This window comes from Mesoplodon bidens (genome assembly GCF_964165515.1).
Source record: "Mesoplodon bidens genome assembly, contig: HAP1_SCAFFOLD_329, whole genome shotgun sequence".
Classification (NCBI taxonomy): domain Eukaryota; kingdom Metazoa; phylum Chordata; class Mammalia; order Artiodactyla; family Ziphiidae; genus Mesoplodon; species Mesoplodon bidens.
Genome location: NW_027671589.1, coordinates 218,899 through 237,205, shown reverse-complemented (window position 1 = coordinate 237,205; position 18,307 = coordinate 218,899). Strand labels below are relative to the sequence as shown.

General features: G+C 39.9%; 1 long non-coding RNA gene across 3 annotated transcripts in view; it reads left to right on the top strand.

Annotated features, from left to right (window-relative positions):
• LOC308611236 overlaps positions 1 to 18,307 on the top strand; it is a 177,313-nt gene that overhangs the window by 129,840 nt on the left and 29,166 nt on the right. For all 3 annotated transcript variants that reach the window (XR_014014801.1, XR_014014802.1, XR_014014803.1), the window contains one exon: positions 7,780 to 7,885. This is a non-coding gene — a long non-coding RNA (uncharacterized lncRNA). The remainder of the gene's footprint in view (positions 1 to 7,779; positions 7,886 to 18,307) is intronic.

The following is an 18,307-nucleotide window of genomic DNA, read 5'->3' as shown; positions in this document are numbered from 1 at the left end:
TGATGAAGGCACCCTTTTTAACTTAAACTGGTTTTTTATTTTTGAAAAATTTTCTCTACCAATCGGATCCCAATGTGCTCGCAATCTTCCAGGATTTGTTCACAGTTCATAGTTCACTGCTTGTACCCTTTTCTCCCTTCTCATCCTCTTCTTCCCCTTTCTCCTTCTTTTAAAAATCTTTTCCATAAGTTCCATGGGCTTTTCGGGAGGCATTGGACGTGATGTGTGTCTTCAGTCCGTCATCTTGAATCAGAAGCTCTTACCTGCCTAACATCCTTTCTTAAACCCATCCTATGAGTCAGGGGAAGTATTGAGGCAGAAGATTGCAGTGCTTAGGGAAGAAAACTGAACTTAAGCCGGGAAATTTGAGTGTGAATTCTGCTTAGCCATCCATTAGCTGGCTGAAGGTGGGCATTCACTTCAGATTCTCTGGTTCTCAGTTTCAATTGTAAAATGATATGCTTAGACTAGATGAACTCTAAAATTCTGTTACCTCCACTTACAAAATGGTGACACTAAGGCTCACAGAAATGATTTGCCAGTGGTCATCCAGGAAGTGAGATGTAGACTTGAGTCTTGAACACGTGTCTTAGGATTTCAAATCACAGGTGCACCAAGCCAACCTGAGCAATGCCACCTCAAGAACTGAGAGTGAAGGGGACACATCTCTCTGAGAGCCATTTCCTACCATGTGTGGACGTGGGCACGTGTGCCCCCACACAGAGGCTGTCTCAGGAGGTCGCCTCGTGGCTCTCATACGCCTGCCCTCCAGTGGACAGAGCTGTGGTCTAGAACGTTGCCTGCTCCTCCTCTCGTGGGGCGGGGGCGGGGGTGTAGCTCGGCTTTGGCCCAGCACTGAGAAGCAGCCCTGTACAGATGGTGGTGCGGCTGCGTGCACAGTGGTCGGGCCTCCCAGCACTGGAGAGCATGGCTGAGCTGGTTCCGAACTCGCTCTGACAACATTCCTCTCCTGGCAGCCATGTAATCTCTCCTCCAGCCTTGTGCAAGCAAATGGCTTTGCAGCGGCTCCCCTCAGTCCTGGTGTAAGCAAGGTACAAGCATCAGGGCTGTGCCTTTGTATACATTTCCCTTATTTGGATCTTTCCACAAGGCCTTCCCTAGATGTCAATTTCCTCCTTCCTTTCCATGGATTTCCCTTTGGGTTGTATGAACACGGTTTTTCTTTTTAGTCAATATTAGGATGACTTTTAAAAATTTGCAGCAAAACCCCTAACTCCTCTAAACACACAAACAAACAAGCCAACAGAAAATCAAACCAGCAAACAGACGCATCCTACAAATCCATTAAAAGTGCTTCTTCAACACAATCTCATCAGCCTCTAGTTAGGGGACGGTGTACTTGTTTCTTACACGGTTTAAGAATTGAGTGCTCGTCTGTTGCCCCACACCTTTAGCTTCTTTGGAACATGAGCTTCTGGAGTGCTGATCTGTCACTTCATTCTTTCTGGCCGCCTCCTTCCTTCTCCTTTACCTGGTTCTGTCCATTCCCTGAGTCTCATGCAACTATACCATCTGGCCGACCTTTTGGTTACTCCAGACCAGCTGTTCTCAACTCTGGCTGCACGTTAGAATCACTTGGGGATTGAATTTGTCTTTGTTGGATTCTAGGTGTGCATATATTTAAACATACCTTAAGTGACCTGTACACAGAGGGGGTAAGAAATGGATAACATCTGTTAAATGGGATCAACTCCTTCCTTTTTCTACCTACCTAATCTAGCTTCTTTCCTCTTTCGGTGGTTCTCAGAGAGAAAATAGGGGGTTCCCTTGGGCGGTTGTTGGCTTTCAAGCCTTTGATCTGACAATGCATTCATAACTCTCTGGGAGTGTGGTACCCACCCTACAGGCTTATAGTCACTCTTAGAGGTCACAGGATGAACACGAGGTACAGCGTGATTTTTCGCTTGCTTTATAATTTTCTCTATATCACTCTTTCATTCATAGTTTAGAAACAGTAGATGAATTACGTAGGCTTTTTAGACTCCTCAATAAAAGGAGAAGGGGAAAGGGAGCTCTAGGTTGAAGAAATTTGCATAGAAAGAAAGTATGCCCCAGTCACTGCACATTTCAAGATATGTGATATCAGTATTTGAAATGTTTTTGAGTCTGGTTCTTTATAAAATACTTAGGGGCATCCTGGCTGTAAAGACACAAGGCATTTTGCACAGGTTGTATGTTTAAGCTCATGGGAAGAGAGTCATAAAGCACATCTTCCATATCCACCTTCTGTTGGGTATTGAGAAAACTCTTTTCTCTTCGTCTAAGCACCTGTGTTGAATTTGGTAGCTGTGGTGTTTGGACTGATTCAGCAGTAATTACTCTCCAGGCTAATTATGAGCTCTGTTGTCATTTTGCTAGATGTAATTAAACTGCATAGCTGGAGAAAGTTGGGGAACTCTGGTTTCCAAGAAAACTCTTCCCTGTAACTTGGCAAGGAGCTCAAGAGTGTCAACATAATCAGCCAATTAAATATAAGCTGGAAGCCCGATGTCCTTCAGGATGAGTTTCTATGAAGAAGACAAATGTATATTCACAAGAGGCACCTGCTGTTTTACTGCTGCCTTTTTGGAAATACTGCTGCTTGGAGTATTCTAGAGGTTTTCTCTCATTAATCCTCTTGATAGCTTTATTAAACAGGAAGCAGAGCAAACATTTTAGTCCCTTTCAAACAGATGAGATGATTAACATCGTGAAGGTCAACTGTCTTGTCAAAGAGCATAGTGACCACGGGTCAGAAGAAATTTCAGTAATGTATTTCCTTTAAAAATGTGATGATTGTCTACATAGATTTCTATAGCAACCATCAAATACATGATTATACTAGCATAAAGATATGAATTGGTGAATAAATTCTTTAAGTCTTTTGGGGCCAAGGTTCTGTTCCATTTTTTAGTCTAGGGTAAGGAGATACCCTAACAAACGTGGGTGTTGCTGAATCACACTGGCCTTGGCCTTGCTCAGAAGGGCCACTTTGAAGAGATGAGGAAGAAGGTGCATCTGGTCCGTCTTTCCATAAAAATCAGCCCTGGTAACCTGTTTGGCAAATAAGTTGCAGGCTTCCAATGCCTGACATAGGTAGAAAGACATATCGTACTTTGTTATTTTAAACAGGTTTTAATGCTTTATCTCTGAGCAGACTCTTTGCCTTGGTGTGCACAGAATACATGGTCAAGGAGAAAGCATTTAAAGCATGGGACAGCTACTCTCGTTGCTGTGTTTCCAAAAGCATGTGTGGGTGTGTACATGAGCTCCACCAGTGATACTCAAGAACTCAGGATGATTTGGGGAGGTACATTGACTCATATAGGTAGAGTTTTATACTGTTGGATATTTTTCATAGTTTTATTTATGGCAAGGGATTTCCATTTAAAAGAGTAAGGAATAAGAATGTCCTGTTGAAAATAAATTTATCTAAGTAAAACTGTGACCCATATAATTGTTAAATAAATAATGATATGGGTAACGTGTGGGTAGAGGTACAATTATGAAGGTGGCACTCGAATGACTAAGGTTTAGGTCACAGGGGCCTCTATCCGTTCTCTCCTACTCCTGGTAAGAGATTTACCTTCTTGATTCCTTTGCCTCTACAGTAATTCCATTTTGTTAAAGGTGGGTCAGATAAGAAAACTAATGTGTTGTACCATTAAGTCACAAATATGTATTCCGTTGCTATTGCAATAATGAAAAGATAAGGAAAACCACACTTAAACTCTGCCTTGAGTCTCCGAATTAATTTTAGTGCCCAGTCATTTGACTAACAAAAGTTTGGGTCTTACAAACATATGACTTAGTGCCTATAATAACCACAGATTATGATTATTCCCTGAGAGTGTTTCTTCTTTCCCTGCTCTGCTGAAAACAAACAGCCATAGTAAAAACTCGGTTTCTTCCTAACCATGGACAAACTAAATGGCAAGAGATCCAGGCTTTGCATATTGACTTTGGCTTTGGAAAAATAAGGGAAACTCTAAAGGACAATATGCCAGTCCACATTTCCTGACACACACAACACGGATAATCTCACTTACCTTGTGCTAAGTGAAAGAAGCCAAACTCAAAATGTTACATACTTGTTGATTACATTTATATGACTTTCTGGACAAAGTCAAACTATGGGGACAGAAAACTTATTAGTGATTGTCAGGGGGCTACAGGTTGACTTCCAAGGGGCAGGGAAAAATTTTCAGGATGCTGGAACTATTCTCTATCTTCATTATGGTGGAGGTTGTAAGACTATATCCATTTGTCAAAACTCTTAGAACTGTACGCTAGAAAGGGTGAATTTTACTGGCTGTAAATTATACCTCAATAAACCTGACCGAAGAACAAATAAATGTTCTTAGTGTTCCATAAGAAGAATTACAAGTAAAATATGAAATAATAGTCAAACCAAAACGAAAAGCCACAAATACCTGCAAATCATTTCTTGAGGGTGGAGAAAATCAGTCTCAAATTGCAAATTGATTTACCTTGATAGACAGCCTCTTAATCTGTATGTCTAGAGTGAAAATATCAAGTGTATCCTTTTATACAAACTGTTTCCATTCAATCTTTTTTTTTGTTCACAACTAGATTCATTTCAGCCCTACTGCTCCTCATAGTTTGAACAATTTATCATGGCAAAGCGTGCTTTCTCTGGTCGGGTATTATATTAGTACATCGCTGTCAATGATTGCCCTGTAGCAGTTTTTTTCATATAAAACACACTCTACCTTTGGTACAATTAGGGAATGCCTAAGAGTGGAAATGATGGAGAAATTAGGAACATATAAACTTTTAGAGATAACGTACTCCGAATTAGTTCGGAATGGCCAACTTTTAAAATAGTGTGATCAGGTACAGATAAGGTTTGTAGCCCCTCTTACCTTGCATGTCCCCCTGTCCCCATGCTCATGAGATTGTATGGAACATTTTGGCTCCCCTGGGTGTCTTCAGTCTGTGAGTTCCTTAGGAGCAAGAGACATATTCATTTTTGTATCCTATTTCCTAGCACAGTGCTTGTAGGAACTAAAAATTGCTTCTGAATGAATAAGTGAAAACTTATGGCTTTCTAATGATCTTAAATGAATCATTACCATGTAAAAACGGACGTTTGCAAGGAGTTGGGCAAGTGACATGAATTCTGACGTGCCAAGATGGACACATGAGGCCATATGTCTGTGATACTGTAGGTGTAGCTTTTCTTGGAGGCATGTGGCTGGACTTGAAGTCTTCTTGAAACTTGTTCTAGTTGCTGGTTGGTTAAAGTAAGAACTACTCAAAGCTTTTAATGCATTAATTAAAATTTGTTTAAAGTAGTATAATAATGAAAATTAAGTCATTTAGGAAAAAAATGATGCATTTTTAAAGGTTCCTCTGCCTTGCAAATATAATGAATTATCAAAGGTTACACATATTTTATAGACACTGTTTTCTTTCTTTTTCTTTTTTTTTTTTTTTTTTGCAGTATGCGGGCCTCTCACTGTTGTGGCCTCTCCCATTGCGGAGCACAGGCTCCGGACGCACAAGCTCAGCGGCCATGGCTCACGGGCCCAGCCGCTCCGCGGCATGTGGGATCTTCCCGGACCGGGACACGAACCCGTGTCCCCTGCACCGGCAGGCGGACTCCCAACCACTGCGCCACCAGGGAAGCCCTAGACACTGTTTTTATAGGACTAATTGACTTTCTTTTGAAGCACTGGTATATTGTTGCAATTCAGATCATTCCATAGTTCAAATAAGAGGTCCCTTTTCCTCATGGCTTTTTAGGGAAGTCTTTTAAAGTAATACATGAAAATCTGATTAATATATAGTCTGGTTTTCATAATTGTATCTGTTGTGATTCAAGGACTGATTTAAGATTTCTATTTCATTTTATTTTTCTTGTTTTGTGGCAATCACAGACAGTTAGCCATGTTCACCTTCTGATACCTATGACACAATTTTCATATCACAGAAGGCAGAACTCACCTTACCAAGCCCTCAGGATTGTTTACTGATTATAGACTCAGTTAATTCTTCTCAAACAGTGCAAACAGTCAAGGTCAGCTCCTTTTTGTTGATTTGTTTCCAAGAGGCCTCGTAGGATACTGCCCACCTCTGTAGCTCCATTTCACAATTGATCTTGGCTGTGTTTCCCTTCACACATTGTATTTATCATCATTTCACTTATCCCAGACTTACTAATCAATACACCAATTAACAAATATTTGCTGAGTTCTTTTTGTGGTGGCACATGATATTTATCTTGCCCAGGAGACATTGCCTTTCCTATGGTAACTACATTTAGGTTTCCCTTTGGGGCGTCTCTCCCTACATCTCTCAGTCATGTGCTTTGGAAGCAGCAGAGCTCCAGCAGTGGGCACATGACTCAGACTGGCCAATCAGTGTAGTCCATTTCTCTGGCCCCAGTGAATTGTGTGGTGATGGGCACATGACATGAAACAGTCCATTAGGAATGAATTCCATGACTTTGGACTAAAACTGTTGGGAAGAGAAGCTGTCTTTCTCCCAGGGTTACTAACCAGGTGCAGTATTTCTGGGGCTATCTTTAATCCCACTATTAGAGGATCTTTGAAGAAGGAAGCCAATATAGAGAAAACCAGACCCAAGGAATGGAGAAAGAAATTCTTATGTCCCTTTAAAAAGCCTGATCCGGGCTTCCCTGGTGGCGCAGTGGTTGAGAGTCTGCCTGCCGATGCAGGGGACATGGGTTCGTGCCCCGGTCTGGGAGGATTCCACATGCCGCGGAGCGGCTGGGCCCGTGAGCCATGGCCGCTGAGCCCGTGCATCCGGAGCCTGTGCTCCGCAACGGGAGAGGCCACAACAGTGAGAGGCCCGCGTAGCAAAAAAACAAAAAACAAAAAAGCCTGATCCAACTGTGTCTGAAGCTGATATCAGGCTACACGTGTACCTTAGAACATACACAATTTCTGTCCTTCACTAAAAAGGACTACTGGTTAAAATGCTCACATGTGCAAAGATTCTGAAAAATACAAATTTCTGGTTTCCAAGGGTTTACAATAGATCAGAAAGAATAAAATAGAATCATATCAAGTTAGCATTACTCTTCAAAAGTATGCTATTTTTTCTCACTATCCCTGAAATTATTCAGGATTGTTTGCATATATTCCTTTCTTCCAAGATAGATTGCAGAGAAGAGAGCCTGATCTTCTATTCACCTCCTTTTTCTTAATATCTAGCAAAGCGCTTGTACATGGAAAATAGTCAATAAATTTTTATTGAATTTATCTGAAAAGACAACTAATGGTACTCAGGGATTTATGGTAAATGAGTAGTTTAGATCATGACATCCTATTTTATGTTAAATCACATTTTTTGTCCTCTGGGCCAGGTCTTCATTCAGATTGCTACCACTAGATAATTTGTGTTTTGTTTTGCTTTCTTGAGCAAAGCCATGGCTCAATACTAGACAGAGGCAGCTTTGTGGGGATAGAAGAAGGGGAATTGAGAAAGCCTCCAGGGATTTATGTTTTACAAGGAATATGCTCCATTATCAAAATAATGTTAAATTATCTTGTTCACTTAACTTTAAATTGATAAACCATAAAATTTTAATGAGGAAAAGAGAGAGGAAGATTCACTCCCAATAATCAAAAGTATATGCAATAATAACATCTTGATCATAATCATTGTTTTTGACCTTTCCTAGCTCAAATAACTCAGCCACTTTTACATAGTTGCAGTGTAGAACCATTTTGTCACTAGTTAATTAGAACCAAATGCCCTGACAAGGTCTGATTCTTTCTTTATTCTCAGAGGTGTGAATCTTTTTTCTTCCTGGACCAAACTAAAGTGAACTTCGTTCCTGTCTGATATTTATCCAGCTTCAAAAGTGGAAGCACCTGAAGCTACTTTGTTCAAGGTAAGTGAACTAGATATCTGCAGTTAATATTTATTTCTTTTAAATTTTAATCGATACAGGCATGTGTGGTCTTATATGAGGATGCATATAAAACAGTGCTCAAAACAATGCTTTTATTACAGTAGCTAAGATTCACAGAAGGAACTGAAAATGCATGAGTGATATTCAACACCTCTATCTTTTTCTCTTGGGTTATGTCATTCTATAGGATGAAATAATGATGGTTAAAGTTTAATTCGTTTCTACGTTTTTTTTAACAACTTTATTGGAGTATAATTGCTTCACAGTGGTGTGCTAGTTTCTGCTCTATAACAAAGTGAATCAGCTATACGTACACATATATCCCCATATCTCCTCCCTCTTGCGTCTCCCTCCCACCCTCCCTTCCCCACCCCTCTAGGTGGTCACAAAGCACTGAGCTGATCTCCCTGTGCTATGCGGCTGCTTCCCACTAGCTATCTATTTGACATTTGATAGTGTATATATGTCCATGCCACACTCTCACTTCACCCAGCTTACCCTTCTCCCTCCCTGTGTCCTCAAGTCCATTCTCTACGTCTGTGTCTTTATTCCTGTCCTGCTCCTAGGTTCTTCAGAACCTTTTTTTTTTTTTTTTTAGATTCCATATATATGTGTTAGCATATGGTATTTGTTTTTCTCTTTCTGACTTACTTCACTCTGTATGACAGACTCTAGGTCCATCCACCTCACTACAAATAACTCAATTTCGTTTCTTTTTATGGCTGAGTAATATTCCATTGTATATATGTGCCACATCTTCTTTATCCACTCATCTGTCGATGGACACTTAGGTCACTTCCATGTCCTGGCTATTGTAAATAGAGCTGCAATGAACATTGTGGTACAAGACTCTTTTTGAATTCTGGTTTTCTCAGGGTATATGCCCAGTAGTGGGATTGCTGGGCCATATGGTAGTTCTACTTTTAGTTTTTTAAGGAATCTCCATACTGTTCTCCATAGTGGCTGTATCAATTTACATTCCCACCAACAGTGCAAGAAGATTCCCTTTTCTCCACACCCTCTCCAGCATTTCTTGTTTCTAGATTGTTTGATGATGGCCCCTCTGACTGGTGTGAGGTGATACGTCATTGTAGTTTGGATTTGCATTTCTCTAATGATTAGTGATGTTGAGCATCCTTTCATGTGTTTGCTGGCAATCTGTATATCTTCTTTGGAGAAATGTCTATTTAGGTCTTCTCATTTTTGGATGGGGTTGTTTTTTTGATATTGAGCTGCATGAGCTGCTTGTAAACTTTGGAGATTAATCCTTTGTCAGTTGCTTCAAATATTGGCAAATATTTTCTCCCATTCTGAGGGTTGTCTTTTCATCTTGTTTATGGTTTCCTTTGCTGTGCAAAAGCTTTTAAGTTTCATTAGGTCTCATTTGTTTATTTTTGTTTTTATTTCCATTTGTCTAGGAGGTGGGTCAGAAAGGTTCTTGCTGTGATTTATGTCATAGAGTGTTCTGCCTAGGTTTTCCTCCCTTTCTATGGTTTTATTAGATAACTAACATCATAGGTTTTTCATGAGACGGACCCCTGAAATAAGTTTGAATTTCAGCACCGCCATTTGTCAGAGCTGTTAATTGTAGACAAGTCACTTACCTTTGCCAGCCTGTTTTCTCATCTGTTCCTCATGGAGTTGCTGTGAGGACCAAGTATTCTAATGTACGTGAGGTCAAAGGACAATGGTAGTAGTAGCAAGAGCTACAGATTAGCTGGAGTAGTAATTCTGTACAAGCTTTCCCTATATCCTCCCTAGGAAACTTGATGTAAAGGCAATTCCATTTTTCCCCAATGTTGAATGGGCCATATGGCTGGCTAGGCCCCCTCTTTCTTCACATTCCACCTGTGTCCCTCAGGGATGTGTATGCGGTTGAACTGGTATCCTTCCAGGATGGAGGGAAACTGTTCTTCAGTTCAGGGTACCCCTCTAGGAAACATGAGAATGACAAATAATAAAAAAGAACCAGCCCCAAATGCTGTCAAATTGTGAGTACAAAACTAATGTTGGTTTTCATGTCGCTGAATTTTTTGTTAAAGGAATTAAATTCTAAGAAAACTAGCTTTGGTCAAAGAAGTTGACCCAATTTCATACAAGAAATAAGGATGTTACTGGGAATTGAACAGTTTATTGCTAGAATAATAAAGACGACAAGAGGAAGAATTATGGTCTCTTTTGTTCTCTCTTGAATCCCAGCTAGTAAAGTTGTGCCTGGACTATAAGAGGTGCTCAGTATATAATTATTGAATAAATGAGTGAATGCTGCTAAAAAAAATTAACAGGTGGACTTGGGCTGATTTTTAAGCATGATAAGTGTGCCATGTAAAATAAACTAGATAGAAGCAACATAGTTAAGCCAGGAAGCTGAAATTCCTCTTCTCTGAAGATCTCTAAGAGTAGGTTCAACTCCCATTTCTCCAAGATCCTGTCAGTTTACCTTTTGAAAAGAGGATAGGCCAGATATATTCTGAGGTTGAAAGGCTCTAGAACTCTCATGGGAAGTTCCATATATGTGTGAAAGGTCTTTCATCATCTTGGAACTTGGAGAGCTTTGCCAGGCACCACAAATATTTATCCACAGTTAGTCTTTTACCCCCAATCATGCCTTAAGACAGATTTTCCTGCTACAGATCCATTTTGTTTATGACACTCATTTGTTGCAAGCCACCAGTTACCTGTGTGTGCAGGTGATAATGACCCCAGTGATATTTATTCATAGTTCACTTTTCCTTCACAGAAAGCAGGAAACAGTTCCTCATTAGTATCTGGGCCATATGTAAATAGCTGAATGACATTGTTGCTTTCTGTCCGCAAAGGAGAGAAATTTTGCTCAGGGTTTCACAGATAATACTGATTTTTTTGTGTCCCAGATCATGTTCAGGATATCATCATACATTGTGGTTCTACTTTCCTTTTGAAAATAATGTAGTAGATCAAAGTACTTATTTCTTTTATGTGAATAATGCCTTATTCATTTAAACTCCTAATATGAAACAAGAATATTTATTAAAAGATTTCATGGAAATTTGGGGTAGAAAACAGTGCTCGTTTTATAAGCAATTGGAAATCAAATGGTAATTATTTTGAGAAAGAACTTTCTTATTACCATGGTGGGCTACTGACAATTGTTTAGGATAAGCTAACTAATTTAATAATTAAGTGACTATATTTGTTGCCCAAATCTCTGAAAATGGACGGGTTTCATGTTAAATGGTCTAATGTATATGAAGCCAAAGCACAATTTTTGTTGTTTTTCTGGTTTGATTACTTAATAGATACAGTACCAGAAACAAACCACAGCCTAGAAGCCCCCATCATAGCTAGAATACATCTCAGGAAGACATAATTGGAAGATAAGTTTGAACCAATGAAACCCACAGAGCAGAAAGATACCATTACAGATTTAAAGATCATATATCTTATACACTTTAAGATAAAGTTGATGAATCTGAAGGACCCAGATCAGTAAAACCAATTTAGTCACATTGCATATGTAAAGAAAAGACAATGGGTCTAGTGAAACTAAGATGACTAACATAGCAAAAGACTTCAGTGCTCTCTAGTTTGCTTTGAAGGTATAATTTATGAAGATGCTTTAAGGTCATATGTAATACAAATGACAGTATTTTTAGAGATATATTTGTGCTCTGTAGGATTCATGAGTAATAATGCCTGGAGCACTCCAACAAAGGTAGTTGCATGAATTAATGGAGCAATCTGGGCATCAGTCCAATAAAAATGTTGGCTGAATGCTTTCTTGGGGGGAAAAGATGCTGAGAACAGGAGAGTTATAAGCAATTGATGCTGGTTAAATAGAACATCTTCCTTACTCTTTTCAGCTTGCTTCTGAACTAAGTCAGCTGTGTGTCTTTGAGAGAGGAAGAAGAAGACTTTAAGGGGCAAGTTTACTTTAATGCAAAGAGTCAATTTTCAAGTAACGTACTTCTTTTTGGGTAGACTGACCTGAGTATGAAAACCCAGGCTTACTAGCAAGCCCTTAGTTATAAAGTCTCTGCATTTAATGCTGATATCTCAGCTTTATGCTGCACACTTCCTATAAGATCAAAGTACAATATGTAATTCTCAATTTCAATGCAACTACATATTTGAATAAATTTATTTTGTGTTGGGAACAGTGGGAAGAAATGGAGTCAGTTAACCAGGTCTAATAGGAAGAGTTCCCTTCTCTCTTGGCTTGAGGTCTTCCATGGGGACATAAAGAAATAAAAACTCTAGGCTCATAAGAACTTCTGTGTCCCACTTGCCAATCAAAAATAGAAGGCAACTGGTTGTCTTTAAGTGATTGGTAGTGGGCATGGAAGAAAAGAGCATGCTGTGGAATAGCTGGGCTGGGTGGAGTGTCACATGCTTTTTAGAATTGGTCTGAAGGTCACTCTCTCCGTTTATAGCCATGGAATGGATGGAGACCAAATTCAGTGTCAGAATGTTTGAAATCCATCCTTATTCTATAACTTTCTAGCCATGTTACTCAGGGCAGGTGGCTTAACTTCTCTGAGGAGAAGTTTAACTTTTTAAATTTACACAATTGGAAAAATAAAACTCTCCTCTGTGTCTTACAATCATTTCCTGAGACGCTATTGAAATAATGTATGCAGATGTGTTTTGCTGGTTGAGGAGAACTATGCCATTGTGAAGTGTGGACATTATTATTCTCTCTAATGGAAAGCTCCCTGAGGGTTTATACCGTTCATAAACCTCTTCCAGCTGCCTACTTTATTTCCCAAACCCTCCTCCTTTGGCTCTTCTTGTTGTTCTAATTACATCCAGGAGGACAACTCCATTAGGAATTAATGAGCTTTAGTACCTTCATTTGCCATCTGCTCCCCTCCCCCTTTTGACAAATGAAGGTGTGTCTCAGCCTCAAGACCTTATGTTGACTGTAGCCAGGCAGATGTAGCCAGCGTGATTCAGATGAGAAAGATTCTTTATTCCATGGTACCAAGGTCACATTTGGATTTGGTGCTGCTTTTGGAAGCCAGATGGCGACTGGAAGGTGAGAAGAGCCTCTGTTTAGAGCCCTGCTATGGAACACACTGGCCCCACTGGCATTCATTTATTCAAGCAGGCGTTTATTCATTCAATTAACATTTACTGTGTCTGTTATATGCCAGACACTGTGCTAGATGGCAAGGATATAAAGTTGAATGAGACGGACTCTTTTCCTTGAATTGCTCACAGCCTACTGGAGGAGATAAATACATGTATCCAGGTAACTATAGTGCAATATTTGATGTGCTCTAATAGTCCTATAGCACTGAGTCTAGGTTCAGATATAGGGAAAGTTAGAAGAGCTGAATTGCTCTCACAATTGGGGCTTTTCAGAGAAAGGACTGTCTTCTCAGTTGCCTCCATGTCTATTAGCAAAAGGAACTGGTTTGTGGACCAGTAAGTATCTAGTTGATAACCCCCAATTGCACATCTCTCTTTTCCTTTATTCCTATGTCTGCTGTGTCCAGTTTGGGAATCACCTAGGACATAACTGCAATACTGGAAAGATTTGCAAATGTAGAGAATAATAATCTCCCCATCTCTATTTATAATAACTGTGTACCATCTATTGTTTAATGAAGAGGGTGGTAATTAGGGTCCTAATAGATAACAGATGGCACACAAAACTGTTACAAGGGTGTGAGTACAGCCCCATAGGAGGGATTGTGCAGGAATCTGGGGCTAGGAGCAGCTGAGCTGAGACAATCTCTATGTCCAAAGGGAAGAAGAGAGGGATCAGTTTCAGGACCGCAGCAGAAAAAGGACCCCTGGAGAATTGGTCTTCTTGAGAGGTACAGTAACCTTCAGTAAAAGGTCATAGTTAGCCCACTTGGAGGCTATCTAGCAGGGAGAAAGCCAGGGAAACAAATCCCCTGCCTTCACTTTCCTCCTCCCTCCCTCACATCTCTCTGATGCTCTCCATGGCCCAGACCCAGCTAGAAGTCTCAGGGGCTGGGATCCTGTCAACCTCACCCTTCCAGTTCACCAGAGAAGGGTGGAGAGGGGACCTGGGAGGGCAAACAGAAGATAACCACCCAGGAGAGATCAGGATCCTCACCTGTAACATGACTGTGTAAGAATGTAGACTTGCCTGCCCCCAAAAGTTATGTTAATTATGTATATATGCATATATATATGTGTGTGTGAGTGTGTATATATATAACATAACTTTTTATGCACATTTTATTATGCCTATATATACACATATATATGCACATATATACATGTGTGTTTTCTTAAAATAATAGCACACAAGTTCTGTACAGTAAGTCCCCTACATACAAACCTTCAAGTTGTGAACTTTCAAAGATGCAAACATGCATTCGCATGTCCAATCACGTAAGTTCAAGTGTCTGGGGTAAATTGTCACGTGCATGCATCTTCTACGAGTGGTTGTGCTTTTGTGTAGTTTACAGAACTGTATAGAGGACAGTAGTACAGTATCTTTATTTCAAGCCCAGGCTGTCCAGAAGCAAGCGTAAAAGCGTAGGTAAAGTAGCTGGTACTACTGTACTTTTCAGAGTACTGTACTGTAAGATTAAAAATGTTTTCTTTATTTTTTCTGTTTGTTTTGTATGTATTATTTGTGTGAAAAGTATTATAAACCTATTTCAGTCCCGTACTATATAGCCGAGTTGTTAGTTGGGTACCTAGGCTAACTTTGTTGGATTTGCAAACAATTTGGACTTAAGGAACGCGTTCTCGGAATGGAACTCATTTGTATGTAGGGGACTTATTGTTTAACTTTCTTACTTGAGGTGCTTTACCAAACACTCTTTTTCTTTCCTTTTTTAAAATACTTTCTTAGTTATGGAAAATGTCAAACACACACATACATAATAAATCCCTAGATGCCCATTATTTTGCTTTAGTACTTATCAATTCATGACCAATCTTGTTTCATCATGCTCGCGTCCAATCTTCATAATCCTATGATTTTGAAATACATCCCATGTTTGGCTTTTGTTAGGCCAAAGGCATGTTAAAGCTATTTTTTAAAATGAATCCCCTTTCTCAATCACAAATTAAGCATATATTTTTAAGAGCTGAATCATAGGCAGTAATTAATATATTTTAAAAGGTCAGTCAGCCTCTCTTAACCCTAGATTGTTTTAAAATGATAAATGATTGCAAAACACAATGAATAACATGATTTATATAACTGTTTACTGTGTTATAGTTTAAAAATACTGGCTTATACCTTTTTTTACCTCTTTTTCTTTTCATTGTTTGGTAGTTAACTAAATTCCTAAATGACGATTTCTTCCGTTTTATTTATCCCCCACCCCTATATTGGGAACCTATCATGGGGTACCATTCAGTATATAGAACATTGTTCCCCTCTGATTTGTAATGTCCCATCTTCCATATATCAGATTTCAATACATGCATGGGCCTGTGTTGGGCACCTCTTTTTATTCTGTTGGTTTATTATTTTTTAAATCATTGTGGCAACATCATACTTTATAATATACTATAAAGTATCACTTTATAATAATTCTTCATATCTGGCGTTTGGAGTCTTTGGACGTATCCTAGCCTTTCTTGGCCCGCTCTTCCATATAAATAGGTTCAGCTTGTCAAACTCCATGGGGAAAAAATCCTATTGGTATATGGCAGTTGATTTCTAAAATGATCTGAACTACAAAACATATTTGTTGAGAACTTTGAAAGTTTTCTAGAAGTTTATGAACTGAAGGCTTCATGAGGCTTAAGACAAGCAGGAATAAAATATGATTTTCTCTTTGTGCATGTGAAGGCTTGATTAAAAGAAAAAGAATATATTTTTGTAATATTTGTGTGTCAAGCATAGGATCCATATCTTTTTGTTTAATGTAGTTTTCTACTCACTTTAAGATCTTTCTTTGCAATATGGGCTCTCAGTGACTAAAAAGGCAAGGTTGAGAAGAAATGAGAAATGATTGACAGAAGACCTCAAGAGCTCAATGGTCTCAAAAAATATGCACCATGGACCCAAGGGGCAATGCATAGAAGGAATATATTAATTGGCTGGTGATTTGAAGATATTAATGATGAAGACCATGGCTGCAATACAGCTGAGCCACCAGTCATTTAAAAATGTAGGATCTGAATGCTTAGGAATTGTATTAGTTATCTGTTTGCTGAGTAACAAATGAGTGGCTTAAAACAACCCAGGTTTTATGGGTCCGGAGTCCAGGCACTGGGTCCTCTGCTTGGGGTCTCACCAGGCTCTGATAAACGTGTTGGGTGGACCACATTTTCATGTGGACATCAGCCTTGGGGGGAATGCACTTCCATGCTCATTCAGGTCATTGGCAGAATTCATATCCTGGTTGCTCCAAGACTGGGGTCCCCAGCTTTTTGCTGATTGTCACTGGAGGCCACCCCAGATCCTAGAGGCAATGCAGTTCCTCCCTGTGGGCTTCTTCGGTGTGGCTGCTTGCTTCAGCCAGCAAGGAGGGTCTCTGGCCTGTAGAAGGCCCGGTGCCTCTTTTATGAGCTTTCACCTGATTAAGGCCACACAGGATAATCTCCTTTTTGATTTACCCTTTTGACTTGGGACCTTTATAACATCTGCCAAACCCCTTCACCTTTGCCATACTCAATTGTTTAGAAAAAAGTCACAGGTCCTGTCTATGCTCAGAGGGAGGTGGTGATCATACAAGGTGTCAACACCAGGCGGACAGAGTCATAGGGCCACGCTAGAGGCTCTTTGCATAGGGCTAAAATAAAATGGCAGAAAAATTGTCATCTGTGGTCACAGTTCTGGCCACCTGGTTCTTTAAAAGGACAGGGCGTTTCTGGGATGAGACCTGCAGAGGCAGAGGTGTTAGGGTGATGTGGGTGCAGCCCGTTTTGCCTTGTGTTTGTGAGAAGCAGAAGGAACACACATTGGCCTCCCCGAGCTTTCAGGGTATCTGTGCTGTAGGGCTTGGGAGCTTGCTGTGGGCTGTCTCCCCTTCAGAGCAGTAGATGTGGGGACGCAGACACGTGGCTCTGACAGGCAGGCAACACGGATCTCCTTGCAGTCAGCAGCCCAGGAAAGAGTTAAGCCTTGGCTTTTGTTCCTGAGCTAGGAGATTTTGATTAGATGCTTAATTGCTATTGGAACCTCGTGTGTAGGGTACACGCTTAGCGACCTGAGACAGTCAGAGACCGAATTTAGTACCTACTCTTAGGCCTGCTCCCAAGGACGAGAAGAAAAGGAGTTGTGAGGTACATTGTTGGCACAAACGCTGGGTGAACAATCACCTTCCTGGCCCAGCAGCAGTTTCCTGGTGCAGGTGATTCTGTGGCATTTGTGCTGTACAGCTCCCTTCACCTTTCTGGCCCCAGCCTGCAAAAAAAATTCTGGCACAGCAGGGAATTAGTGCCTAATGGCAAGAGAAAAGGAAATTAGCATTTCCTAACAGCTAACCAAACACAAAAGCGTCCCCCAGCCTTGCACGGAACACCTCTGACCATCCATCCCTCTATGGCCAAGCCCTGCACCTTACAATTTGTGCTTAATTATACAGGAAAAGAGAAATCTGTTTCTCTGGGAGAGCCTCTGAGAACCTGTTGGGGAAAGCTTTCAATTTTAATTACAGAAGAAATACTGGCTGAGGCAATGGTGAAAAGGAATTACCTTTCCTTTTCTTCTGATTTTGCAAAACAGCTGGCAGCAGACACTGGCACATAGAAGGTGTGTAGGAAATGTGGGTCCAATAACTGAATAAATATGTGAATGAAAAAACAACTGTGAAACACTTACACAAGAATATTCTTCTTTCAAAAGAATAATGAAAAATAATTTCATTCAATAAGAGTCATTCTTAGTTACTGATACATGACTCAGTAGTTCCCATTCAATTTAAAATGTTCCATTTTTTTCTGATACTTAACAAGTCATTAATTGAATGTTGCTCACTTTTAAGGCCAATCTGTGAGACATTATTTATCCTGTCTACTCTAAAGTTCCAGCATCAACGCAGGCGGGGCTTCACCATGTACTGATCATGGGACCTTGGCCTCTCATTGCCTCAGTTTTCTCATTTGTAACATGGGTATAATAATAGGCTTAATTCATAGGCCTATGAGGAGGAAAACCTCATATATATTTGTGTGTGTCTATATATATGTATTTAAACAGTGTCTTAGAATAGTGTCTGGCACATGATAAGCATTACAGAGTATTGACTGCTGCTCCTAGTACTGTTATTATGAGAACTAGCTGTTGAGAATAATCCTTCATATACTGGTTTATTCCACTCAAGATAAAGGAAACTAATAGAATATTAGAAATCAGATTAAACACAGAAAGCCAGTAAAATATACCAAGACAGAAGATGATGAGAGTGTAAAAGCATAGAAGAAAAAAAAAAACGGTTTTTGTTTTTCTTTTTCTTTTTTAAAGAAGGAAAAAGC